Source organism: Aythya fuligula, chromosome 5 (assembly GCF_009819795.1).
Source record: "Aythya fuligula isolate bAytFul2 chromosome 5, bAytFul2.pri, whole genome shotgun sequence".
NCBI lineage: Eukaryota > Metazoa > Chordata > Aves > Anseriformes > Anatidae > Aythya > Aythya fuligula.
The window spans coordinates 5558411-5584712 of record NC_045563.1 but is presented as its reverse complement, the minus strand read 5'-3'; the positions used below and the strand labels follow the sequence as shown (position 1 = coordinate 5584712).

Sequence of the window (26302 nt, the reverse complement as noted above, 5' to 3'; positions counted from 1 at the left end):
AAACCTTGATGGAAGTATCCCAGACAGCCAGACAGCGGGCGGCACGGCAACACCAAAAGAGGTCACAAGTTCGCCATTAAAAGGGTAAACGTAATCGGGGGTGAGCTCAGCACCAGGTCCTCGAAATGGCCACAGACCACTTCCAGCTGGAGCTCCATCAGATACACGAACATGGGCAAATGCCATTTGTTTCAGGAACAAGGACAACAGGCGTGTAACCCCCAACAAGACCCAGTTTGGGAGCCTATATAAATACATATATATTTCCCAATACTTACTAGGGTGCTAAGTGACCTAATTCCACGAACTACACGTGTGCCTTTTTCCAGCAGACGGGCAGACCTCTGGTCCTTCTTTTGCTGAAGCAAACATAAACGCAGGTGGCGGGAGGAAGAAATATATTTCAACCCCCTTATTACACCACAAGATGCCTCAGCCAGCTCAGAGGGATGTGACAGCTCCATTCAGCATCCCAGGGCAACAGGAGGTCCTGCTGCTGCTTCATCCCACCTCCATCCTCAGCACCCAGCACTGTCACAAGCTGACATCCAGCCCCGCTGCATCTCCATCCCTGGTTTTGCCCAAATTTGAGTGAAAACACTTGCACTAAGCTAAAAAAACCACCTCCGTGGGGCTGATAACATGAAATGTGAAGCCCACACCAGCATATCACGGTGACCAGAAAGCTCCCGACACAGCAGGACCACTTTCCAGCCAGCCCCCAGAAGAGGAGCTCCCATCTCAGTATTTCTCTGTTTACCCCCAAAGGATGTGGATCTAAGTCTGTGCGTTTTTGAGATCACTGCGGGCTCCAAGCACTTACTTTGATGATGCAAAGCTTTTGTCAATAAAAGCTGAACAGCCTGGCAAGTGGGGAGAGAGGAGCCGCATTTCCCACTGTTGGAGGATATTTGTTTGCCAATTAGCCTTTTCCTGGAGAACAATAGTTCAATAAAAGCCTTGCTTTATTTTAATTCCTTTTTTTCCTTCCCTTCTCCCCCCTCAAGCCCTGTTCCTCCAATGAATATTTGGGCTCTGACTTTGATATATCGTATGCAAAGCCTCTCTGCTGAACTTTCCATTTCACTGCTCCCCATTTCAGCGGTAATCCCTGGGGTGAGACGGGCTCTCCCGCTGTAAAACGGGGGAAGGAAGGCAGGTTTTTCCTCTCTTAAGCCTCTTAATTAATTTGGCACCACACACGGGATTTTTGAAGCCGTTCAGCAGCGAATGCCTGCCTTTAGTACAGCAGCTCAGCAATGTCTGGGGCCAGCACCACGGCAAAGGAATCGAGGAGCCACCGGCCAAGTCCCCGCTGGCCAATTTTGGGTCATGTTTGGGGATTTGGGCATTATCCATGCTTAAGGTGAGGCTTCTAGAGCTGCTGGTTTTTATGCAACTTGCTGTGTGCAGCGAGCTGGCTTTTGTGCTTTTAAAATGAAAGTGGGTTGAAGCTGGTACAAACAGGAGACCTTACTGAAAGGGACCCTGATGGGCAGGTAGATCTCCAAGCAGTTCATTAAACTTCTGGTCCAGAGAGTGCCCAAAGCCAGCCAAACAGATTCATTCGGTCTATCAATTGCCCTACATGCCACGAGCCATGTGAAATGCGGATTTCCCTTTAAAGATTTTAAAACACTGACATTAATCCAGAGTGATTTTTCCCCCTGAAGTATGAATTTGGGGTCGAGAATTCTTTGATAAAAATGGCTGAGAGCAGAAATTCCCCACTGGCAACTCTCCTTGCAGCACGGCACTAATACCTCCCACTGCTCCAGCAGACGAGCACTGAGAAATAATATACGTGAGCTCGCATCAGACACGACGTGATGCTGCACAACTGCACAGACATGGCTCGGGGAGATGAGAAGGGCTCCAGCACTACGTCTGCTCCTAACTGGGTTGCTAAAAGCAGAAATTTTTATCACATTACACTAAAAGGCTGCTTGCATTTAGACATTTAAAAAAGGAAAATAAAAAAAGCAGGCAAAACCAGCAGGCAAGTCTAATTGGAAGGCTTGATTGAATTTTTTATGCAATACAATCTAGATTACAGCAAAACCTCCGCTTTGAATAGGAGGGATGCAGGCTTCCCATCAGAGCTCAAACCCATCTCCTTATAATTCAGAGGAGCCAGTTTAATCAAGGCACACCATTTTAATTGCCTAACTACCCTCCTCTCACCGACTGCAAGAGCAAGGGCTTGCTCCGAACCCCGCCAACTCATCTGCCTCTGGGGATGGACAGGGTGATGGCCCTTCCCCTGCAGAGCATCCCGAGGGGAACGTCTGTCCAGTGGAAATCCCAAGGGGATGCATTTAAAAATCAATACTGGCCATTTTAATGCTTAATCCAGGAAAGTATCAGCATCAGCAGCATCGATATAAACCAAATTTAAACACACTGAGTAGGTGCACAGGCTTCGGGTTTTTGTGCACTGATTTAGCCAAATCTGTTTTTACCCCATTCAAGTCCAAATGGGGCATCTGCAACGCTGCTAATGCTTCAGGCATCCTGTCGGCCTCATCTCTCTAGCTTCTTTGATGCAATGATGCTGTTTAAAACCCAAGCCTCTTCTCTTCATGAGCAAACACTTCCAGTAAGGAACCCCCCCCCCATGAAGGTGCAAGATTGCAATGACAGCAGCCACCTCCCTGCCAAGGCTACGTACAGAATTTTGTACTATTCTTATTATTACTGTTTTTGCAGGTTTTCACATTGCACTCGCCACAAATTGCAGTACAAAAATTCTCACTCCTGTAGTTATTTACACAGAGATCTTCCTGTTCATTAAATCTGGAAAACAAACAGCCTCATAACTGTGAAGAGATGCTTGAAAAAGTGACCCTAGGGTACCCCTATGAAGCTCAGACACCCTGAGAGAATATAACTGTGCTTGAAGCTTTTAATTTAATCTCATCTTTTGGAGACAGAAGACTCAGTGTTCCCTTCTTGAGACCAGCACCATTCCAGACACCCCACGAGAGCAGAGAAACCTTTCCAGCCGTCACCGCAGGCACAAGCCCAAGCTCACAAAGCCACAGTATCACCAAGTTCTCAAGGGACACAGCATCACATTCTGCCCTCATCCATCACCCTGCCTGGGCAAATGCCACTTCAGCTCTGCAGAGAAGCCCCGTGGTGCAACACCCCCACTCTGCTCATCCTCACACATCTTCAAACCACGTTGCAGATGCCTTCTCGCTTAGGGTTGGAGTCCACCACTCTGGCCAGCAAAGAAAAACCCTTCTCCCCATCGACACCAGGCCAGTTAACTCGCAATCCAAAGCCAAAGAAGCTTCTTTGAGGGCTTCCATGTCCTGGTGGTGGAGAGGTATTGTAGGAGTCCTTGCACCTGTCCCCTGGGTGAGGCTTTATGGTACCAGTGGTGATCAGGAGCCTGGGGACGTTGCTTCAAAATTCAGAAAGGATTCCTGGCTTCGGGGCGATCTGTTGACTGACATCAGGTCTACCCAGCTCTCCAGTGAAAAAGGGTCTCCCCAGCTGCGTTTTTGCATTCATGGCTCACCAGATCTTTTATTACAGCCCAGACAACACCACTCATGATGAAGCAGGGCCCAGCAGGTCTAACCAAGCTTGAAACCCATCAAACAAACCTTTATTCCTTGATCTGAGCTTCACCATGCCCATGCCACAAGGGTCAGGAGCCAGCCATTTGCTGTGTTCGCCTGGCTTACACCACAATTAACAGCCCTAATAACAAAAAGGCCCAGCAAAGTGAGCAGAGTCACTGCTTGCTGGCTCAGGGGCTGTAACAGAGCGACACCATCTCTGCTCAGATACCCTGAGGTAACATTTTTGACACTTGGCCAGGAGATGGAGGTCGCCACAGGGCCTGGCTGGGTGCTGCTGCTCTCTGCTCGGCCTAGCACCAGCTGGGAAGGCCCAGAGAGCCTCCATCCACCCCTCTGCTGCAAAGCAGGCTTATATTTACCTCCACCTCAACGTTTTCCTCTGTGTTCAGCCTCAGTGGCCCACTTCACCGATTTTACACTGCAGTTTGGATGCCCCAAACCCTAATGACACACCTCAGAGAGAGAATTACCCTGAGCTCAGCCACTACCTCGTGTCAGTCCACAGGGGAAGTAAATTAAATGGCTTTTGGATAATAAATCTTCACAGTGTTTTCTAGCACAAGAGCTGTAACATCACCACGAGAGCTTGAAGAAGCTGCCCATTGGATTTAGGCACCTGAACTCCAGATTCACTCCGCTACAGCCAGAGATTGCCACAGGAAACCAGCACACACTGAAATAACTGCCTCTAAAGACAAAATCTTTCAAAATCCCATTAGTGCAGGTTTTTAGAGTTGGCAAGAGCTGCCTGTCCCCATCAACTGCAACACGAGCTGTAAGAGCAGCAGCAGGAGGGAGAAAAAGCATCTTCCAGGCAATCACAGGCAATTTTTGCAGAGTGCCTCGTGGGGGGAGCAACCCCTGCCCCAAGAGGAGTACCCAAAGCACACCACCAACTCTTTATTAGATTTCAATAGTCTTAAGGACACATCACATGGATGAGGAATGAATGCTATGCAAATCCAGTCTGAGACTGCTCCCTGCCTAATCTACCTTTAGATTCAAATGCTTATTACCACGGCATCTAATCGGGTAATGCGTAATAGGTGGGTTTAGCTTGGGCTCCAGACCATCGGCTGTGTTCTTATTTAGGAAAATGAGGTACGAAACGAAACAAACCAAATCAACACTGCAAAGAATTCAAGCTGTGGTGGAAAGCAGAGAGCAAAACCCAGGTGTGGAACAAAGTATTGACACCTACCAGTAAAAACCACGCAGATAAGCAAACATTTGGCGGCTCACCAACACCACAGTGAGCACTGATTCCTGCTCACACCCTGTGGCATCCCTGCAGGGATGCAGGTGGCTGGGCTTTGAGGGTCTCTCCCTTTTCCCTGTGGGATGTAAGGTGATGCAAGGCTCTCTCACACGCCCACACAGGACCCAGCTGCTGGCAGATGGCTCCCAGAAGCAGTGAGCCAGTCACACTGTGGCTTCCAGGCTACCAAAGCACATTACAGCTGCTCTGGGCACCCACGTTAGGGCTGCCACAGCCTGGGTAAGATGTGCCAACATGGAGCCATTTGCTGGTTTGGGGAAGAAGGGGTTCCCCTGCTGCATCAGGGCCTGCAGAAGGATGCAGGGACCATGGGGATGGCATTCCCAGAAGCCACCATCTCCCCTTTTGCTGGCAGCAGTCGTGCAAAAGGGCTGACCAACATCCTCTCCGCCCTTACCTGAACCAAGAAGGAGATTCATTTCTCTTCCAAATCTTCATCCAGCCGGGCTGTCCAAGCTGTATGCCATCCCTGCTACTGCAAGGACACAGCCAACACCCCAACCTCTCACCTACACCGTGTGGCCATGACACGCACCAGAAGCAACCCTGGGACACAGAATTCAAGCTTGACAGGTCCTCCTCTCCATCTGCTGCTCATCAGCCATGCTAAGCCTTCCAGCGATGGAAGATGGCAAGGTTTTCAACACTTGTTTTCAACATTGTCATACAACTTCCACCTTCAGGACACCAACTATCAGCAGCTTGTCCTCCCCTGCCTCCACAGCATCACAGGTAATGGGGATGCAGAACACGCAGCATCCTTTGTGAATCTGTCCAACACTGCATGTATTAAAAAGCTCTCCTGCCAACAGCTGCTCTGCCTGCTATGACAAATGGCACACAAACCTGTGACCAGCTCCAGCAAAAGGGTTGAGAAATGCAAATATTGTTACCGGCCTCTAAAGTCACTACAAGCCTGTGTTGACTCTGCAACGCTAAGGAAACCACACCTGGTGGGGGAAGCAGCACCATGAATACCAGAACTAACACAGAGGAGGCTTGTGTCTGCGAGCCCAAGCAACATAATGTACGTTTATATTAAGGCTCCAAGATGAACTTACGTTTATTAGGCATCAGAGAACCCACACGGGCAAACATCCCCCCTGCAACACCTACGTGTCTGTGCAGTCCTGCAGCGTGGGCCCTCCGGTGTCCTGTAACGTGGTAAATCCAACTAAAAGCACTCTTTATGGCTTGGATGTTCATAACATTTGTGTGTGTTCCCTGGCGGCCAGTACAGACTGAGTTTTCATTGCATCCCTTCCCTTAATAAAAACCTCCGCAACACCCTTCTGGCCCGATCCCTGTTTTGACAAACCTCGTAGCAGCTCCACATATTGGAGATGAAAATCAATCTGGAAGCAAAAAACCCAACGATGGACTTCATGAATTGTCAGTGGGGGGGGAGGAGCAGATGTACTGATCGACTTTAAGGCTTCCTTTCATTAGGAAACTACACTAAAACCATAGGTTAATTTTAAATGATGCACTTTATTACCACAGAAAGCAAGGCAGCTGATATTCTGCCTCTCAGGCACATGTGCTCTGTACTTTATAACTTACTGACTGAATATTCAAATGCTTTGAAAGAAGAAAAACAAACACAAAGGAACCGAAGGTTGCAGCTTAGAGCATTTTCACAAGCCTTTTCAATGACCCAGCTGGGTGGTGGTGAGGGCTGGACCTTCAACTCTGCTCCTCACCACCTCCTCCAGCTCATGGCAGGACCCAGAGCAAATCTTGGGGGCTTTTTCCCATGCTCCTGCAGCCAAGGTGACAGTGGGGAAGGCTGGATGTGCTGTGTTCCCATGCAGCCCAACCCCTGGCACCGATAGAAGAAAGATTTTGTCGGACTCTCCAGCCAAGGACGAGGTGGAGATGCGAGTGGGGGCTCCTTCCTAGCACCAGTGAACCACACAAACAATATTTATTTTGTCATAGGGCTTAAACACCCCTACAATGTCATACCCACTTGTGAGCCAAAAAAAAAAAAAGCTGACATTACCATATTTATAGCCATTTCCAGTTCTGGACCTCTGACTACAACAGTCTCTGGGACCAGCTCATTCCCACAGATGTCTCAAAGAAGCTCCTTCATCCCACTGCAGCACGGGACCCATGGACAGTCCTCACACATGTATTTCCAAGGGGAAAAAAAATCATTCAAAGCCTCCAAAGCTGCGTTTTCGATCATTTATTGGGGAGCTGTGGGTAACACACATGCAAAGAGCATGGTTTGCTCATGAAAAAAAAACAGGATGGCAACCTACTTGAGATGTAAAAATAATTTGATGAATAAGTATATTTAGATTTATAACCTCACAGCAGCTTTATTTATAGGGATGCCAATCACTTTTACACGGATATAAAACGGGCTGGCAGCATGCCTTCCACTATATCCAGAAACCCATCTGTAACAAATCTAAGCCGTGATATCTCTGCATACATTTGGCCAAACAATAACGCTGCCTGCCATCTTGACTTTAAATGTACAGATGGACCGGGGGGGTAGGCTCTCCAAGCCTGCCACACGGCCAAAGATGGACTCATTTTGCTTTCACCTACTAGAAACCAGTTGGGGAAAGTAGGAGACGAAGGAAAACCGGTCACCATCTGGGCCACGTGGATATTAACACTGACATAATGCTGGGTGGAAAGCGAGCCGGCATGCAGCTGGGTACAGGTGAACCTCTTTCAGAGCCTCTCCTCACTGAAATTGGAAGCAATAAGCTGGGAAAAAAAGAGCCACTGGAGCTTTATAGCATCTTTGAAAGGCGAGAGATTAAGCTTGGGCTCTTGGGTATTGTCTTTTCAATCCACCACTCGAGACACGAAGCTAGGACAGAGGAAGATGCATGAGAAACTAATTGAAAGCCATCGCTTGATTTTCAATCTCAAAGCAGACAAGGATTTCTCCTGATGCTCCTTCTCTGTCACCACTGAAAACTTCATCTAAAGCCTGCAGATGTCGAGGGGAGAGGCTGCCATTGATTTCCACGGGTTTGGCATCACAGCCAGCTGGGGATGCGAGCCCAGGGCGGCCCAAACTACCCGGTGTTGTCGTGGTGGGGTTGGTGTTTTTTCTTGTTGCTTTTACCATCTGGAGAATGGCTTTCATTCTGAACACGTTTATTTCACAAAAAAAATAAGCAAAAACTGCTCTGCACCCAGTGGTACTTCTGGGATCTGGTTGTGCCTGGCACTGGGAGAAGCAAGGGATGGCTCCACGCAGGAGACCTTTCCTGTGGAAGTCGTGGTATTATGGCAAACGCCAAGGCAGAAAATGTTACTCTGCACTATCACTTTGAGTGGCTCTGGGAACAAACCCAGCATTCATTAACAACACTCATTCAGCAAATGATTTGAATAAGCTGAGAAGGGCTCTCTCACAGCCTGACAGCATAAGTTGATAGATTTCTGCCTCTGCTCCTTAAAAAAGTTATGAGAAAACAACTCCCAACAAACACGATCGCCTTCCAGTTCAATGAGCAGATTTACTTGACCCTGCTGTGGGGACGAGGCAACCTCTCGAGGTCCCTTCCATCCCGATTTCAATGCCATTTTATACCACAAACTGTTTACAGGCTGGCATTTGCTCTGATTCATACTCAGAAATAAATATGTCTAAAGAGTAATTGATGGAAAGGAAAAACAGAAACACAACAGCAGTTTTCTCCCATCTCACAAAGACAAAGCAAAGGAAAACAACCAGACGTGGAGCCATGACATCCTCAATTCAAATGTTTTCCAAAACATTTCCAAATGTTTTCCAAAACTTCCAGCTGAAGCTCTCACAGCTAAGCTGTGACTCCGTCAGGGCCCGGGGCTACGTTTGCAGCTCACGACGTGTTTCAGCACAGCGGGACGGTGCGCCGGGGCATGCACCAGGATGGTTGGAGAGGCCTTTTTGGCAACTCCCTTGCCAAAAAACAACCAAGACCCTTGTGCAGAAAATGCAGTGTTTCAAAGGAAAACTTCCCCTTTCTTCCAACGTGATGGAGCCCGATTGCCACGTGGACATCTGGAAAGAGTCGGTGGATGCACGTAGCCAGATGTCCTCACCTTTATGGCAGGCTTTTGGGTTTATTCCGAGCACCTTAGGAAATCATTTCTCTGCCTCTGATCAGAATGCTTAGAAAATGAAAAGAGAGAAGCTTACATTTTCTACACTTTGGCAAGAAACACTGAGGTTCCTTCTGAACACCGACGTGTTTGTGGTTATCACACAACCAGAGCTAAGGAGTTTGAGGGAGGCGCTGGTCTGAGTGCCATGGGAGGAGGTGATCCCACTCCTGCAGCCAAACCTCCCCCCTGCTGCATGCCAGCTTCCACCCGTGCCAAGAACCCTGTCAGAAATGGCAGGGTCCATAAGCCAGAGCCTGAGAAGTCCTTCAAAGTCCAAAGCTGATTTCCATCTCTTTCAACTTGCTTCTGGACACAATCAAACCCCAAATGAGGCTGCTTTCCAAGGGAGCCCTATCAAGCGTACGTGGGCTTTAGATTAGACTTTCTGTAGAAAAGAAAAAAGCCTTGCTCGAGGATGATAAAGTCTAGACACCACAATATATTTTCCATCTGATGCAGCAAGCCTAAAAAGCCCTCCCTTGATCTCAGACTGCCATGATCAAAGCCATTATCCCATTCGGAGCCCTTCTGAAACTTTAGCTTCCAAATGTGCAAGTTATTTTTAAAATCTAAACCAGGCCAAGCCTCTTGTTTGGAGTTTTACGAGGAAATCGGGGTGTGCTCGTCCCAAACCTTCCCCCCGCATCCGCGAGCGGCTGGCGGTCGGCCCGCACGCATTTGGGGGACACAGCCCACCTCCCCACGGTGGACACAGGGGGGAATATTCCCCTTCCTTGACCGAGATGAAAGGTTTTGGAGAGCACCCGCGTCAGACGGTGCCGCGTGGTGAGCGCCAAGCCTGGCGTGCAGCACTCAGAGGGGACCCGTGGTCGGTCCCCACAGCCGAGGCTTGCAGCGGCCAGGCTGGGAGACATCAAGGGATGGGAGTGACGAGGAGCCTGGGGACATCTGGAAGGGCATTTTGAAAGCACACAGGTGCCAAGCTGCATATCCTGTGTCCTGAGGCAAAGACGGGTCTTAAAACAGATGGGGACGGGAGGTGACTCCCTCCATGGAGGGGAAAGGAGCAGCACAGAGAACTCATTTGCTCCAAAGCTATTTAATAGCCAAATTTATGTCCCTAGTGAGTGCCTCACTCATCTAAGCAGCTTGTAGAGCATTAGCACTATAAACAAGCCGAGTTGCCTCCATTTGCTCCCAGCACCCGCTTTGAAGGCACCGCTCACCTCTCTTCCCTCCTCACTCCCCATTTCCACTCTTCCTCCACTCCCAGCACCTCTGTGCCTCCTCCCACCTCTCCCTCAGCCCAACCTCTGCCCAAACACCACCACAGCAGACCTGGGAAAGCCACAGTGAAGCAAGCAGGCAAGCATGGAGAAGGGCCAGAGATCCTCCATCCCCACTGGCCTTGGGCAGCCAAGGGCAGCGCTACGCATCGCACGTCATGGGTGCTTCAGGAGGTGGTGTCAGGAAGAGGAGCCCTCCACTGGCTTTCCAGTTGGGTCAACATCAAGGAAAATTTCTGTTTGACAGCCTTCCTTCAGGATTTTGCCATCACACTGGACATTTCTCACCTGAGCAGAAAGGGTGCGGGCAACAGCAACCTGGCACTGGCTGCGAGAGTGGAGCAGAAACCTCTAATGTCACTGTCACCTCTGATGGGGAAACCACAGCCACCGGGACTGGGATTGTGCCAATGTTACACAAAGAATGAGTTAAAAGCTGTCAGAGGGGACAACTTCTCTTAGAAAAGTGGCCGTGCTGACAAGGAAATGGAAATGCTTACCCCCAACACTGGCTCTGCTGTGGCACTGGGCCCCAACTCATGCCCCAGTGCAGCAGTTTGGGATCATCTCAGAAACACAGGCTGGTTTGGGTTGGCAGGGACCTCACAGCCCATCGAATCCCAGCCCTTGCCATGGGCACAACCCCTGCCCCCAGCCCAGGCTGCCCCCAGCCCCATCCAGCCTGGCCTTGGGCACTGCCAGGGATGGGGCAGCCACAGCTCCTTGGGGCAGCCTGCGCCAGGGCCTTGCTGCCCTCAGCATGAAAAACGCCTTCCTTATAACCACAGGAATTACAGCTTACCCGAGTTAGTGCAGAGAGGAGATGGACTTTGAGCTCAGCCTGCTCATGAGCAAGTTTTCCTAGCTCTGAGGGCACCGAGGCCAGGCAGATGCTGACGGCCCCACCTCACAGCGGCCTCTTCCCTTGCATGGGAAGGCAGCGAGCGAAGCCACGCCACGCATCCGTAATCCTCGACAGGGGCTAATTAAACTGCAGTTACTGACCTCAGGACAGAAGCCGGCCAGAGAAAATTTATGGTCTGCATCACACGGGCGAGCGGAGGAGCTGATGGGCCGGCGGCTTCGGGGTTTAAAAGGCTGTGGGACTGCATCCATCACCGGGAGCAGCGCGCGCCCCGCACCCTCGGCCCCGAGGGTCGCGCACGGGATATCTGACGCAATAAATTAGGCAGCTGACGAGCCAGCATCGTGACTGCTGACTGCTAGCATGGCTTCCCAAGAAAGCAAAACCAAGGAAAAGAGGGAAATTATCGAGCCCCATGCATTGTCCTCTGTGCCACCGCCAGCATCGCTCTGGCCCCTCTGCACAGGCTGCTCTCACAGTGATAAATATTGCAGGGAAACAGGCACATCATTCATTTAGGCTCTGTGCATGAATCGGGGGTGGCCCCAGCACCACACCTGTCTCGTGGTGAGCTTTTCCAGCCCTCTTTTCCTGTTTTTCAGTGTTTTTCTGTGTTGTTCTTGCATTAGGGAGGGGGGAAATACATACCCCACTGTCTTCCCTTCCAAAACCCTATGTGCAAATAAAAGCTGGAAATCAATTGGATCGCCAGGCCTGGGAAACTTGTAGCACTAATTCATTTCCAGGCAGAACCGTGACTTTTATAAGGGACACCACCGAGTGAAGGAGTCAAAGGCATAACTGTACAAGGGAAAGCAAACGCCCTTTATTCCTGCAAAGACATTTTTCTCCCTCAAAACGACCCCGAGTAACACAGAGCCTGCCAGTTTACAGGGGTACACACTGAAGGCTTGGCTGAAAGCAAGCTCATTAAGCTGGCTGGGTCGTTAAGCGCCAATCAAAGCAGGCAGTCCTCTGATCATCACATGAGGGGTTGCGAACCAAACACTTAAATCAGGGAAATCACCAGCGGGGAAAATCTTTCCAACCCACCCCCCCAGGCAAAATCCACCACCACCACCACCCTCTTTTTTTTTATTTACTTACATAAGCAGCATGACAGATAACTTGGAGGAAATCAGATGCTTAATGATTAAGCGACACTCAGGCAGCACTCTGAAAGATAAATACGCCCTTTGGAAACCCTGCAACAAAAACAGAAGGTATAAACAGACAGTAACTAATTATTCTGATTAAATCTTGGAAGACCTGAAATACCCGACCCAGCCAGACTGCAGCAGAACAAAGCCCGTGTGTGCCTGCGCGGCTCGCAAAAAAAAAAATCAGTCACACCCTTTCCAAAAGAATTCGCAAAAATAAATGCGAGTGCTTTTTGTTTGCATGCGTGTTCCTTGAGGTCTGCGCCGGTAGGAAACCTCTGCAGTACCCCGGGGGGATCCGTTGCCATCAGCTAAAATTAGACATCAATGAAAGCAAAGTTCCCCGAGCGGGTAAACACGGGGTTGTTCCTCCGGCGTGTGAGCGAAGCTCCCACCACGCGCTTTGGGAGTGGCACGCTGGGCTTTTCCTCCCCTAAAGGCCATCGAAACCAAAAACGGAGCTTTTTTTTTTTTTTTTTTTTTTTTTTTTTTTTTTTTTTTGATTAAAAGAAATTAAGGGAAGTAAATAAGGCGTGCTCCCGGGGAGAAGCAGAGGGGGCAGGAGCACACGGATGGGATGTGGTGTGCTGGGATGCGATGGGATGCTTGCTGCGGTGCCAGGGCACTTGCAGAGCCCCCCTGCAGCTTTCCCATGAAATGGGAAATTTTCATTTTCATTTCAAATTTCCAGCATGGGCCATGAGCACAGCACCAGGAGCCTCTGTTACACAGCAGACACGGCATCCAGAGCAGGGCAAGGGGATCTGCTCAGCAGACATCGCCCTGCTCTCCTTGCCTCGGAGGAGAAAACTTCATTTTCCTTCCCCTTTTCTCCCTGCCCTCCCCCACCACGCTAAATACCAGCGAGGCTCGGGGGAATATTTAATCTCAAACCTCAGTAATCAATCAGTTCGCCCTTGCACGCGAGCAAGAGTTGCAGCATTAAGCACCAAATCCCCTTTCTATCCAGCAATGCCACGTTTTAATTACGTACATAAAATTCGCCTTTTAACATAAATCTCGAACGGATCCCGCCAGCCCTGGGCGGTGGGTGGGGAGGGACACGGGGACGGGGGGAGGAAGGGGAGGAGAACCCATGGTGGCAATTATTGGAAATGACAACTTTAAATGGCTGCTCCGGTTTGCTGCGGGCACGACGACGCTTTGACCTTGGGTTTGCTCCTCACCCTGGCGCAGAGGATGGGCAGAAAGCTGCTGAGATCCCGCAGCCAGCCCCAGCGCCACGAGCTGCATCGCCTTCATTGCCCCGCGCCAGCTCGCAAGATGGAAAACGGGGGCAGCAAACACACGGTGGGCACGCATTAAAAGGTTTGGGCCAGGCTGTGGTATAGAAACAACAGCAGCGGTGTCTCTCCACCAGTGCTAGGAGCTTACTCAGAGCCTCTCCAGCTCGGTTTGAGGAGTTTTAGGATCACTCCCCGCTAACATTTGTTCCTTCCCAAGTGCAAGCATCACCAAACCGACAGGACCATCGCAGGGCTGCCAGCACACCAGGCAGGCATCCCTCCCTGGCACCACGCCCCAAGTGACAAACATCGATGTTAAAACCCTATATATTTTAAACACAAACACACACACACACACAGACTTTTCCAATATCGGGGAACAAAAGACGGGACATCCTGCTGAACCATCGTGTGCAGCTCGGCTGCTCTCCACAGCGACGAAGGAAATCAGAACCAGAGCCCACGCGCACACCCGCTCGCCGCGGCGTGTTTTGGCTCTGGGAACATTTCTGGGTCCCCCCCAGCGCAAGCTCTGATCTGCAAGAGCTGCAAAATGATCTTGCAACCCCCCTGACCGAGGAGCAGAGGGCTCCAGGGTCCACGGGCAGCCTGAAGCGCCAGGCTCACCAGCTCCGAGGTGCCCAAAGCAGCACCGCAGCACGAGGAGAGGACAGAAATCAGCTCCTGCACATGGCAGGGAGCTTCTGCCCCTCTGTGCAAAACGAAACACCCCAAAAAGCCACAGCGTGCAGAACAAAGCAAGCTCAGGTCCTGGGGCTTGGCCGCTGGGTGAACCCACCCGTGACCGCCGCTCCTGCCCCGCTGGATCGCGATGCTCTGATAAGGCAACAGAAACAAGCTCGGGTTTGGGGATGGCGGTGTTATCTTTGACTTCTTTACACGGAGCAAACCTGTGGTTTTGAGCCCTGCTCTTCCAGGCACGTCCCACAGCGGGCTCCTTAAGCACACATGCGTGTATCGCTTTCAAAGGACGCACGCACCCTGGCTCGCAGAAGCATTTTTCGGAAGGGGATGTGGTGCGGTGCAACGGGAATTTTCCAGTTCCTCCCGGCAGGAAATGCCACGCAGAGATCTGAAAGGCAAATTTACCTGCAACCGAGATTCCTGCGCCCCGGTTTCCTTCAAAAGGCGGCCGCTCCCTCCCCCCTTTATTTTTGGCTTCGCTTTCCCCGAGACTTGTAACATCAGGAATTGCTTGGCACAGGGACAAATTCCTCAAGCTCCACACGCATACCTAGAGAAACTGTTTCACTTACAGACGCCCTGATCCCTTCAGCCCACGCTGGTGGATGCTCATTTTGGAGGGACCAGGCAGGGCTGGACACCCTCAGCGTGCTCCCCAAAGAGGATGGTGCACCAGGACTGGTGCAGTTCAGGATGGAGACACTCGGCATCCGGAGCCAGCTAAACCTCCCAGGCACAGAAGCAAGGATGAATTCATCGATTCGTGGAAAACGTCCTCCTAAATGACTTCTTTCGGAGCAGCAGGAGTGGACAAAAGGAGGGCTATCGGGCTGGGCTGGCAGCAGTGCTGCGGGAGCGTCAGCTCTGGAGAGCACTCGTCTGGCTGCAGCTTCCAGGTGCGTGCTCCTCGCCAGGCTGAGAGCTGCTGGATGCTCACCGCCGCCTCCTGACAAAGCGACGAGCTCTTGAATTTTTCAGTTTCTCGAATAAAAGGCAAGAGGAGCTCTCGTATTATGCACAGCACAAAGCGTTTTCCCCGGCTCCTGTGCATTTGCGGCGCTTCTGTGCGCTCTTACATCAGTCAAACCAGCCCCTTCCAACGCCAATGCCCAGACCCACGGGACCAGCACAGCCCCTGCTGCCAGCCCATCGCATGCCCATGGCCAAAGCTGCCGCTTCCCGGGCAGATACAACATTAAAGAGCCTTTTGTTGCAGCGACTGCAGCTTACCGAGACTCAAACCACCGTCCACAGCTCCAAATCACCTTCTGGAACCATTTACCGAGCCCCCATTTTCAGCTCATCTGCCAGTTTGTAAGTCAGCATCAACCCGAGATCGATTTTTTCCAGCATCAGCAAGGACGCTGAGTACCGATGGATGCGCTCCCGCAGGATTGTACCTGCAAGAAGTGCTGCGGGAACACCTCTGCCCCTTACAAATCCCCCCCGCTGGTGATATTAAAACCACAACGAACCCCAGAACCTCGTTGGGGGATGCTGGGGAGGAAACGTCGCCTTTACATAGCGAAAATGGAAAATTAAATGCATTCGTACCAGTGCAGCATGCAAACTCTTGTGCTCCTGGCTCTCCAGTCGGAGAGCTTCTTATTGTTGCTCTGTCATCACGAACACCTGAGAGACAAGGGACAGCAGCGTGCCAGGCCGTGTCTGGTAGCTGTGCGCTCACGTGATGGGAAGAGGAGGGTGGAAATAGAATAAAAAGGGATTAAAGATGGGGAGGGAAGCGGCGTCGGGGAGGAAAACCACAGCGCTGGGCTCCTGCTGTGCTCACAGAGGAGGGCACCAGGGACACGGCTCTGCTGCATTTCGGAACCGAGCAGGTGCCCGCAGCAGAGCAGAAACCACGCTGCTCTCGGAAAGCCACCCCCTTGTTTTCTTCACCGACCAACTCACACGAGGTGACCTTGCAAGGCAAAGCCAACTCCCCCCGCGTTTGTCTCTAATTTGCCTCCCCCACCCATTTTTAAGCCAAACCAAGGATAACGCCCTGCTCTCCCTTCAGGTCACTGGTTTCTCGTAGGCACCATGACGTGCGTTAATATTACTCATTTATAGGACACCCGCAGCTCTTATTGCCCTGGGTGGCTGCTGGCAGGGCCGGGGCTGGCACCGTGCTGCCAGCACACACACAGATAAGGGGTGACCCCGGCTGCCGAGGACGAGCGTGGTGACACACTCCAGATAAGCAAAGGGGAAACGGGGTTTCAAAGCAGGGCGCCGACACGCAGAGCAGGCAGCCACGGGTGGCTCCCACCTCTCTCACCACTCATTTCACCACTTATTTAGCTCAGAAGTTGCCTCCGTCGGAGACCCCGAAGATGCCACAGCACTTCTCACCCGCTGTGAATTTTTGGTCTCTCGAGGCCTCCTGGAAGCCCAAACGCAGAGGAATCTCGGATGCTATCCCACAAGACAAGCCTCAGGAGGTGAGCTACATACACGATATTCCCCCACTGGTGTTTAATTTCCCTTTTTGCCTTCCCAAACGAAAAGTCCCTACCTCTGCTCAAGCCGACCAACAGCTTCTTATTCCTTTGCATCCTCAAATACTCCACTGCTAGCTCTGGGAGGCCAGCAGACACCTCTCCATCCTGCCCTCCTCTCCACCCTGAAGCCTCCAGCCGTGCCCAGGTAGCCACAGCGTGGCCACCAAACCCTAAAACACATAATATCAACAAAAGGTGATGGCCCCACAGCAAGACCAACTGCTTCTACAGCCCACATCCCCCCGAGCTAGAGATGTCCACGCAGTATCAGACATCCCACAGCTTGGCCACCAGCACGGCCCAGCCACGGGCTAGCAGGAGGCAGCAGCACCTTGCCCATGGGGTGTCCTCTCCCCACCGAGTCCCGGCATGGGATTCTCCTCCTGGGCCTGTTTGGAGCCGCTTTGCATAACCAAAATCAGAGCCGGCCGCAGTAACCACATCTTCCAGGGTGTGTTTAACTCCGATGGAAGACAAAAGGGGTTTGGGTCCACCGCAGATTAAAGGAGCTCAGCCTGGTTCCTTCAGGAGCTCGCGGCCGCCCCGAGCACGTCTCAGGCAAACGCGCTCCTTGCAGCTCGGTGGCCTCAGGAGGAGGCACAGACGGGCTCCTGCGAGGCTTTGACAGGGGAAACGCAGAGCGAAGAGGTGGAGGAGTAGGTCCAACAGGTTCTCCGAGCCTCGGGCACGGCGCAGTCTCACCGGGGTGGCTGTCATCTGTCTGGACCCCGCGATGAGGCGCGGTGACCTCCGCGGCTCCTTCAGCCCCAAGGGAGGAAGAGGAGGAGCCGGGACAGCGGGGGGAGGATGAGGACATTTCCCTCCTGGTCTTCAGCCCCTCAGCTCCAGGGCAAGGCCTGTTTTCCCTGCCTAATTTCCACCCGTAACGTTTCATCCCCCGGCTCCTCCAGCGCGGTCACAGCACGCAGATGGGACCGAAGACAGGGTTATTTTTACATTTTCCCCCCCGGGGAAGCCACATCAAGTGCCACGTCGCGTCAGATCACCAGCACGCTGCCGCCTCAGCCCCGGCTCCATCGCAGCCCAGCCGAGCACCAAAACCATCTCACGCTTTTGGGTCTTTTTCTTGAGGTTTTCGGGCTTGGCCGCGCCACGATGCACCAAAGCCCACGTACCGTGTGGGGGAGGAGCACTGTGCCAGCGTCAGGGATTTCTTTAAACCCTGATCTCTGGGCACTTTTATACAGGGAGGAAAAGCCCAATGCTTACACGAGCAATTGAAGAGCTTCTGGGCTTCACGGAGTCGTGGTGCTGTGATGCTCCTGCTCCGTGCCAGGACAGGGACATGGTGACAGTAGGGTGGCCACCAGGAGGGTCAGGATGAGGAAAATTGGATTTTTTTGAACAAAGGGAGCAGTTTGCCCCATGTTTTATTCCCCTCCTTCCCTTCAGGTTATGCTTCCCACCATCCGGGCACACCAGAGCAGCCTGGCGTTCACCAGAGCAGGTTCTGTGCTGCTTCTCTGCAGTTACTTTACAAATAGCGAAAACAAACAAAGAAATAATGAACGTCTGCACCCTAAAAGCATCCCACGGCCCTTCCCCCGCCAACACCTCCCCGAGCAGAGCGCAAATCCAGCTGCTCCACAATCTTATCTCGACGCAGAAACAGTCTGGGAGGAGATACAAGGGTTTCCCTGAAGGCACGGTTTATTCAAGGCATCTTTATTTAGCTGCTTTTCTTCAAAAACACTGCACTAAAGCGCCGCTCCCGGATGGGTTTTCATTGCAGCAGCCGGGCAAGCCAGAGGCAAACCCCATTGAGGCAGGGATGTGGGGATGGGTCCCCGCTGCCACCCACACCTGGAAAGCTGCTGGGCTCCTTCCCAGGCTTAAAAGCAGCCCAGAAACAGAGCCCACAGCCAGCCCACGGCACTTCCAGGCACCCAAAAGCTGCAGCAACCCCGCTCAGAGCCACCTGGAGCTCTGGGGACGTGCACTGCCGGGTGTTTTGGTGCACCACGGTGATGCAGCCCACGCAAAGCTCCCAATTTGCTCGGCAGCTCCGCGTCTGTCCCCTCGCTGCGTACATTGGCTTTGCACACCCGTAGCCAAACGCACTTAATGCCAGGCTTCGAGAAACACCGAGCTACAACACCACGAAACAAAGAGGCACCGGTTTGCTCACATCCCCGGGACCTTCCCTGCAGCCACGGCTTCTTATTTATCCAACACGCGACCTGTACACGTCGAGCTATTTTAATCCCTCCTGCTATTAATGGGCGGAAAAGGCACTTGGGTGAAGACGTTCGGCAAAAATCTCATTTAGAGATCAAGACAAGCTTAATTGGTTTCTAGCCAGACCCGCACAAAGATGGGTTACTCCACAAATACAGTTGCTAATCTGCCCATTATACTCCGTAAGCCCCCAACGGACAAAGAAAAAGGGGGGAAAAAAAGAAGAAAAAAAAAATAAAAAAAAGACAAGATGCACAAAGGAACGCGGGGTTTTGAGCACGCTACTTGGAACAAGGAGCAAATTTGGGGAAAAAAGCTGCGGATCCTGCAGGAACAAGGGGGTTGCTCTTTTTTGGGGAAAAGGAAGAGCCAAGTAGTAAACACAATAACAAAACCTCATCTAATGGGGATCAAATGTGCGTTTTCCCCCCTCGCACCACGCGCAGCCACCATGCATGTCGGGTTGGTGGGGAGCGTCCCCAGCAGCTATTGTCTCTGCAGGTCTGCAGCAGCGAGGGGAAAAGCCAACGCGGCCGAGGAAACGTCACTTCACGAGTGGTGGAGCTGAAAGGACGGAGAGCCTCGTGATTAAAAAGCGCACGGGACCCGAAACCCTGGAGAGCTGAATTCACTTCCTCACTCGGCTGCAAAGAAAAAATAATAAAAAAAAAAAATAGCGAGTTTCCTGTGTGATCACATCCTAGATGATTTATTCACGTATCTGGTGTTGAAAACCGAGGGGAGGGGGGCGGAAAGGAAGCAGGAGGAGGAAGGGGAAGAGTCGATCCTGCGGGTTTTTAATAGGCTTGGGGTTAGCCGAGCACTGCAGCGGCTCAGCTCCCAGCCCACGGCACGGATCCTGCCCTGGGAATCGCCAGGCAGGTGATGAGAGGGCTCGCTGCTGCCAGCCTTGTGCAACAGCCCAAGACTCCCTGCTCCGGCGTAGGAGGCCTGTTTATTTCTTCAGATGCCAGCCAGTTTTGCTGGGTGGGAAGAGCGGCACCCCGGGGACACCCCACGGCACGGCGCTGCCAGGCCCCGCAGCCGCGGCCTCTCCTCCAGGTGCAGCCCAAAATGTGACACGCAGGGAACAAGACGGGGACACGAGGCAAGCGAGCCGCAGCCGGGACTCAGGGCAGCACCCTCTGCATTCGAAGTGCTTCGGTCGAAGTACAGCAGGAGGCTTTCCCCACGCACACCGCAGCACCGGGCTCTCACGCTCCAGCTGGTCCAGCCCCGGCCCGAAGTCAGCGGAGTTTCATCCGATGCCACTGCTGGGCACCTCCTGGAAATCCACCCGTTGAGCATGTCGAGGTTAAAGTCCTCCTTACTCGGTTTTTGCTCATGTGGAAATGCGTCAGGCTGTCGGATGGCTTGAAGCAGGGACAGGCTGCATTTTATGGGCCTTTTTAAGGAAGTTGTATCATGACGACTACGGGAAATGCTCGGGCTCGTGCCTACACACTCCACAGCAGACACGTCACGTCTGAAGACACCACGATCACTGCTGCATCCCTCACGATGTAGAGCTGGCAAACACTGAACTCAGCGAGTGGAAGAGCAGCCTTTAGTACAGAAGTAAACGCACAAAAACCATGAGCACCAAGACTTGCCTCCAACTCCAGATCCAAAAGTAAGAAGCTGTCTGTAGGGATTACGGCGTTTAGCACGCTCCAGAAATTTTTCCTGACATCTTCTTGCTCTGTGTAATGGGGAGGAGGGACTTCTTGCAGCTCCGGAGCCACCAGCGATTTCACGTGTGATATCCCAGACAGCAGCCTGCGCTGAAGATAAAAGGAGCTGGAGTTTAAAAAGGGAACTGAGTTGTCCCCGGGGAGCCTCCAGCCGCTTTGTGGGACGCATCCGTAACGAGGGGACGGTGACGAAGGGAGCGCCGTGTGTCAGGTCTCCAAGCCAACCCCTTCCTGCCGGAGAGCTTCAGCAAGCAAACGCCTGACGTGAAGTAGCTGTCAGGACAGACATTTGAAGCGTCGCCTCTTGTAAACAGGGTTGCTCCGGAGGCACGGGGGATTAGGGCAGTTCAAACAGTCCTCGGCGTGACTTACTGGAGCGGATCTGCAGCTTCAGCTCCTCTGCTGCCCAGCTCTCGCCCGGCACCCCTGACAAACACCAAAGATCCCACCCCGAAACCTTCGACCCCACCAACATCCCTGCACGCAAGCAGGGGCAGGGACGGTGATGGGAGAAGCCCCAAATTCCAGAAGAAAACCCCCAGAAGAAAACCCTCACCCCCGTAAAGCACTGAAGGAACCCCCACCCCATGGTGATTTCCCCAAAACCGCCAAACACAGCCAAGTTTTGCTCTGGGTAGGGAGCCCGGCTGCTGCTGTTTGATTCAAAAACCCCAAAGCCAGGCTCTGAGCAGCACGGGCTGCCTTACCCTGCCTCCTGGGGCTGATGGATTAACTGGGTCTTCCCAGTTTCTATCACCAGGGTTTGGCTGCTGATGGGTTGCTGGGAGCTGTGCACAACCCGTTTCCAGCCAGGGCTTTGCTCACGCAAGAAGGGACGAGGAATCCCATTGCAAAACACCCGGTGACAGCCTGGGAGTTCACCCGCTCGTAAAAATGCTTGAGCCTTGGTGGCGCGGCCCGGCGAGGGGCAGCCCGGGTTTTGGGGCAGGTAAGCCGTGCACACATGATTCAGGTGAGCAGCACGTAGCTGGGAGTGCATAGCTAAGTGCTGCTCACCCGAAGGAATGCGGGAGGCGCAACAAGAAGCCACTTGTCTGGCACGGCGAGGAGCCCTGCAATAATCCGCGCCGCCCCAACAGCGCCGAGGAGCCCGGCTCTCTGAAGGATGAGGCCGCCAGCACCACGATCCCACCAGGATGGGCAGCGGGCAGGCTCGGGAGGACGAGGACACCTCCAAATCAACATCATGCCACCCCTCCCTGAGCACTTTACGCAGGCACCGCCGTGAGTCCTCATTGCCAAGTCTGGAGGTTCAGAACCAGGGCTCCAAAACAACTTGGAAGCAGCCAAAAAATAGCAAAGCAACCACCCTGTCCTTCAGGAAGGCACAAAAAGTGAACAAACGAGCACCAAAAACCCATCTCTGATGCTCTAACGCCGTGCCACCAGCCAGCTCTGCCACAGTGGCATGGACCCTGCCACCACGACGGCCCCTCCGGCGGGTGACAGCAAGGTTTTGCACCACCTGTCAAAGCCTGTCCGTGCAACCCGGTCAACGAGCAGCTTATTTATTACCTTTATTACTCCCGATAATAATGACTCATCAATGAGCGCCAGCAGGTTGGGCCGCCCCGTCCATCTGGCCGATTTAGGAAGTGACTTCCCCGTGCAGGTGCTCCCGGCAGCACAAAGCCCTTTCATTCAGCAAAGCCAGAACAAAAGCCGGAGGCCGAGCACTGACCGCCAGAGGAAGCACTAACGAAGCCGGGGGAGCGCTGATTCATGTGGAGCACGCAGAGGTTGCTCCCGAGCTCGGCGCGGGGCAGGACACCCGGAGAGTGACCCCACCTAACTTCACCGCGAGGAGAGCCGGGGCAGATGCTGCTCGGGTGATTTCACGCATTATTTTGTGCTGCTGTAACGCAGGTGGCTGGCGTTCAGACCACACCGCTGACGGAACAAAGCCCTGTCGGCTCACCTCATGAAAGTCTCCAGGTAACCAACCCCGTATTTACGGTGTGCCAGGCTGCTTCTCTCATCTCCACCTCCTTTGTTTTCTTCTCGGAGGCCACAGAGATTTGAAAGTTTTATGACTCACTCGGCTGAGATTTTCCACGCTCCCCCAGAACTCCTGGTTCTTCAGCACACTCCAGAGCACTGTGACACCCCACGAGGACGGCAGGCACCGGGCACAATCCACCTCCCGAGAGGGCAGGTGGGAAAGGTGGCACCAGCACAGCTTTATCCCAGCTGGGCTCAGACCAAGACAGCAGCAGGAAAAGGAAGAACCAAAGACAAATTGCAAATGCACTATGCAAAAAAGCTACAGCTGGCGTATTTAAGTGCTTCCCAAACTCCTGCTAGCTGTTCCTCCCATCCCCTAGTACGGTCAGCACGCAGAGTAACCTATATGCTAAGCCATATAGGTTCAAGTCAGAGTAGACACTCAGTATGTTTTCCCCAACTTGCTCCCTTTTGTTCAGATCACCTTTTTCAGCGCAGAGCTGATGTTTGTCATGGTGCAGAAGCGAAAAGTACACATATCATTACCTTCAAGAGGAAGGAAAAAAAAATCAATGTGGACACGATTTGAATTTTACAGCATTCGACTACCACGACTTGCAAAAAACCAGCTGTCCCAGCAGGTCATGCAAGCTTCATAGGACAGCTGTAAAATGCAAGATCTTCCTTCCCCTTTTAAAGGAGATTTACTTATATAAAAACGTGTATTAAAAAGAAAAACACATGCAGGCTGAAGCCCTGTAGTTAAGGCCCACTCAATTACAGCAGAACGAGCGCGCCCTGCTTCACAGGGCCTCACCAGTCGATCCACGCAGCCGGGCTGAGATATTTAATTACCAGCATCAAGTCAGAAACCAAAGCACCCAACAAAATCCTCATTTGTGCGAGAAGCCTGCAGAAATCCCGTCGAGCAGGCTTTGGCAATCTCCAAAGCTGACAGCTGGACGCCCTTGCTTATCTCCTGCTGGAGCGCGCGCGCGGAAAAGCCCCGAATGCTTGCAGTGCCGAGCGAGCCGTGCAAGCAGCCCCGCTGGCCTCTTGTAAAGGCTCACAGAAATAGGCGAGCTTCATTTATTAATACTTCAGGGATAAAAGCGGCCGTGCAGCAGCAGCTCGGTGCGTACAAGTGAAGAAGGAGGATGGGCAGGGGATGAGCACGCAGTGCCCACTGCCAGCCACCCTCACAGGTACGCTCGCTGCCCGTGCAGGAGGGATCGATGCAAGGGTTGATCTCTTCAGTGGGATCCCTCAAAGAAAACCTTTCAAGCAGAAGCTGGGAGGCTGCTGGTGACCAACAGCATCATCACACCCACTCGGGCACCCCGCTGTCTGCCCCTCATGCTGGATTTCAGCGGTTTTGAAGCTGGGAGCGAGCCAGCAACATGATGGTGGGCACAGGTGGGATCGGGGGGACTCCGGGCCAGCAGGTAAACCCCACCCAAAGGCTTTCTGCAAGGGAGGAGTCACTCGGCGGTGGTGACAGCTCGGGAGAAGAGGGGGAAGAAGCCAAAACAAAGAACAGAAGCAGGGGGAGATAACCACGACCCGGGGCCGAGCGGCCGTCGCCCCCTGCTCTTCCCATCCGCGGAGCCCTTCCTGCTGCCTCCCGAAAACAAAGGGTCAGATAAGGAGCCGGCTCAGGTCGAGACCGGTCTGACTCCGCTTCCAGCCCAGGGCAGCGGATTCGGGGCTGCTCCTACACCTCACCCATCCTGTTTGCCTCCCCGGGGCGGAGGCCGGGACGCGGAGCCGGCTGCGTGCCCGGCCAGCCCCAAAACACCGCAGGGCCGCACGCAGCGACCCGGCTGGACAAGGAGGAGGACGAGAAGGAGGAGAAGAAGAAGAAGGAGGAGGAGGAGGAGGAAGCCTCCACGCTTCCTGCTGTCCCACCTTGCCTGGTCGGGGATCCCAGAGCCTGGCTCTCGCTCCCTGGAGCACGCAGGAGGCGGGTGGCCACCGGTGGCGTCTGGCTGGTCCCCGAGCAGAGCGAGTCACTCATTAACCGAGGAGCGGCCAGGTGGAGGTCCGGCCCGCGGCCAGGAGGAGGTCGGGCCCGCGAGGCCACGCAGGAGGCCGGCAGGGGGAAAGGAAGCCGGTGGGAAGAGGCTCGCAGCCCGCGGGGCCCATGGAGCCCTCGCCGCGGGCGGGCAGGGAGCGCCGAGCGCTCCGAGGTATCGCCGTGCAGCCGGGCCCGGGGAAGGAAAGCGGGGCTGTGCTGCGAGGCGGCCTTCGTGCGAAACACCGCCGGGTTTTGTGTGCAGTATCGGGATCGACCTCTAGAGAGGGGAAAAAAAAAAATGGGGGAAAAAAAAGAAAAAAAAAAGGAAAAAAAAGGAAAAAAAAAAAAAAGGAAAAAAAAAGAAAGAAAAAAAAGGAAAAAAAAGGAAAAAAAAAGGAAAAAAGCCGTGCCTGCTGTCCTCGGTGCAGCGGGGTGAAGCTGGCTTGGTGCATGGTGGTGAAGGTCTGCGGCACTCGGGGGGCCACCCGGGGGTCCTGGCACCCTGCTGCCCACCTGGGATTTGCACAGCCAGCTCCTTGCACCCTGCTTTGCAGCAAGCAGCCCCTTGTCTGAGCTGCCGCCCAAGCGAACCACTCGGCTCTGGACAGCAGGAGGGCTCTGGTGTGGCTTTGCCTTAAATCAACCTTGATGCAAAAAGGATGCCCAAAGCACCGAAAGGATGTGAGCAGCCCCCGAGGATGAAACCCCAACGCTGCCGCTGATGGCTTCGCATCCACCCAAGCACAATCCGACCGCAACCACCGCAGCGGAGGCATCGCCCTTTCTGCGCCCCCGACCCAAATCTTCCATAAATCCCCCCAAAACCCTCATCCTGGAGGGTGACACAGCCAACCCGCCCACCCCCCCGACCCCAACCCCGCTCCCCCCCAGCCCCATGCCGACCTTCCGCTGCCCCTGCACAGCACCGAGGGGCTCCAGCACCCTTGGGTGGGCAGCCTCAACCCCTCCTTCGCCACCCAGCCCCGCTCCCCTCTCCACATAGGGACCCCGAGGGGGGTCCCCAGAGCTCGGTAGGGCACTCACCGAGCGGCTGCGGACCCCCGGTACCTGCCGGTGCGGCGCGGAGCCCGCCCGGCCCCTGCCCACAATGGGCCGCGGCCGCCCCGCCCCGGGCCGCCCCTCGGCTCGGCCCCGCCGCCGCCATGGCGTCACTCGGCCCGCCCCAAGATGGGGGCGGCGGGGATGGGGTGGTGCTGGGGGCTGGCACCGGGGGGTAGGGGGTGAGGGAAGGAATATAGGTACAGGGAGGGGATGGGGGGAGCTGGTATGGGGCATAAGTACTGTGAGGAGAGGGTGGGGGAGCTGGGGGGGGGGGGGTGGGCTGGGGAAGAGGGGGCTCAGGGCAGAGCTCGGTGCTCTCTGCAGGTACCTGGAAGGGGTGGGGAGCTGGGGGTCGGCCTCTGCTCACAGGTAACCGGTGATGGGACCAGGGAATGGCCTCAAGTTGTGCCAGGGGAGGTTGAGGTGGGAAATGAGGAGACATTTCTGCTCAGAGAGCAGGCAGGCGTTGGGACGGGTTGCCCAGGGAGGTGGTGGAGTCCCCGTCCCTGGGGGTGTTCAAGGGAAGGTTGCCATGTCCCCTGGTGCTTGGGGACACGGTTCAGTGGTCACATTGGTGGTAGGGGGGTGGACCAGGTGATCCTGGAGGGCTTTTCCGAACTAATGATTCACCGAC

The 26302-nt window shown here is 53.6% G+C and overlaps 1 protein-coding gene across 5 annotated transcripts in view; it reads right to left on the bottom strand.

Annotated features, from left to right (window-relative positions):
• DAAM1 (dishevelled associated activator of morphogenesis 1) overlaps positions 1 to 25713 on the bottom strand; it is an 83026-nt gene extending 57313 nt beyond the window's left edge. For 2 of the 5 annotated variants that reach the window (XM_032188029.1, XM_032188033.1), the window contains exons 1-2: positions 25651 to 25713; positions 12220 to 12317 (exon numbers count right to left, since the gene is read on the bottom strand). The gene's annotated coding sequence lies outside the window, so the exon portion shown is untranslated. Of the gene's footprint in view, positions 1 to 12219; positions 12318 to 19325; positions 19346 to 22563; positions 22801 to 23073; positions 23185 to 25650 lie in introns of those variants that run through there. The other 3 variants (XM_032188030.1, XM_032188032.1, XM_032188031.1) reach the window with 3 other exon arrangements.
• Positions 25714 to 26302: the final 589 nt, after the last annotated feature.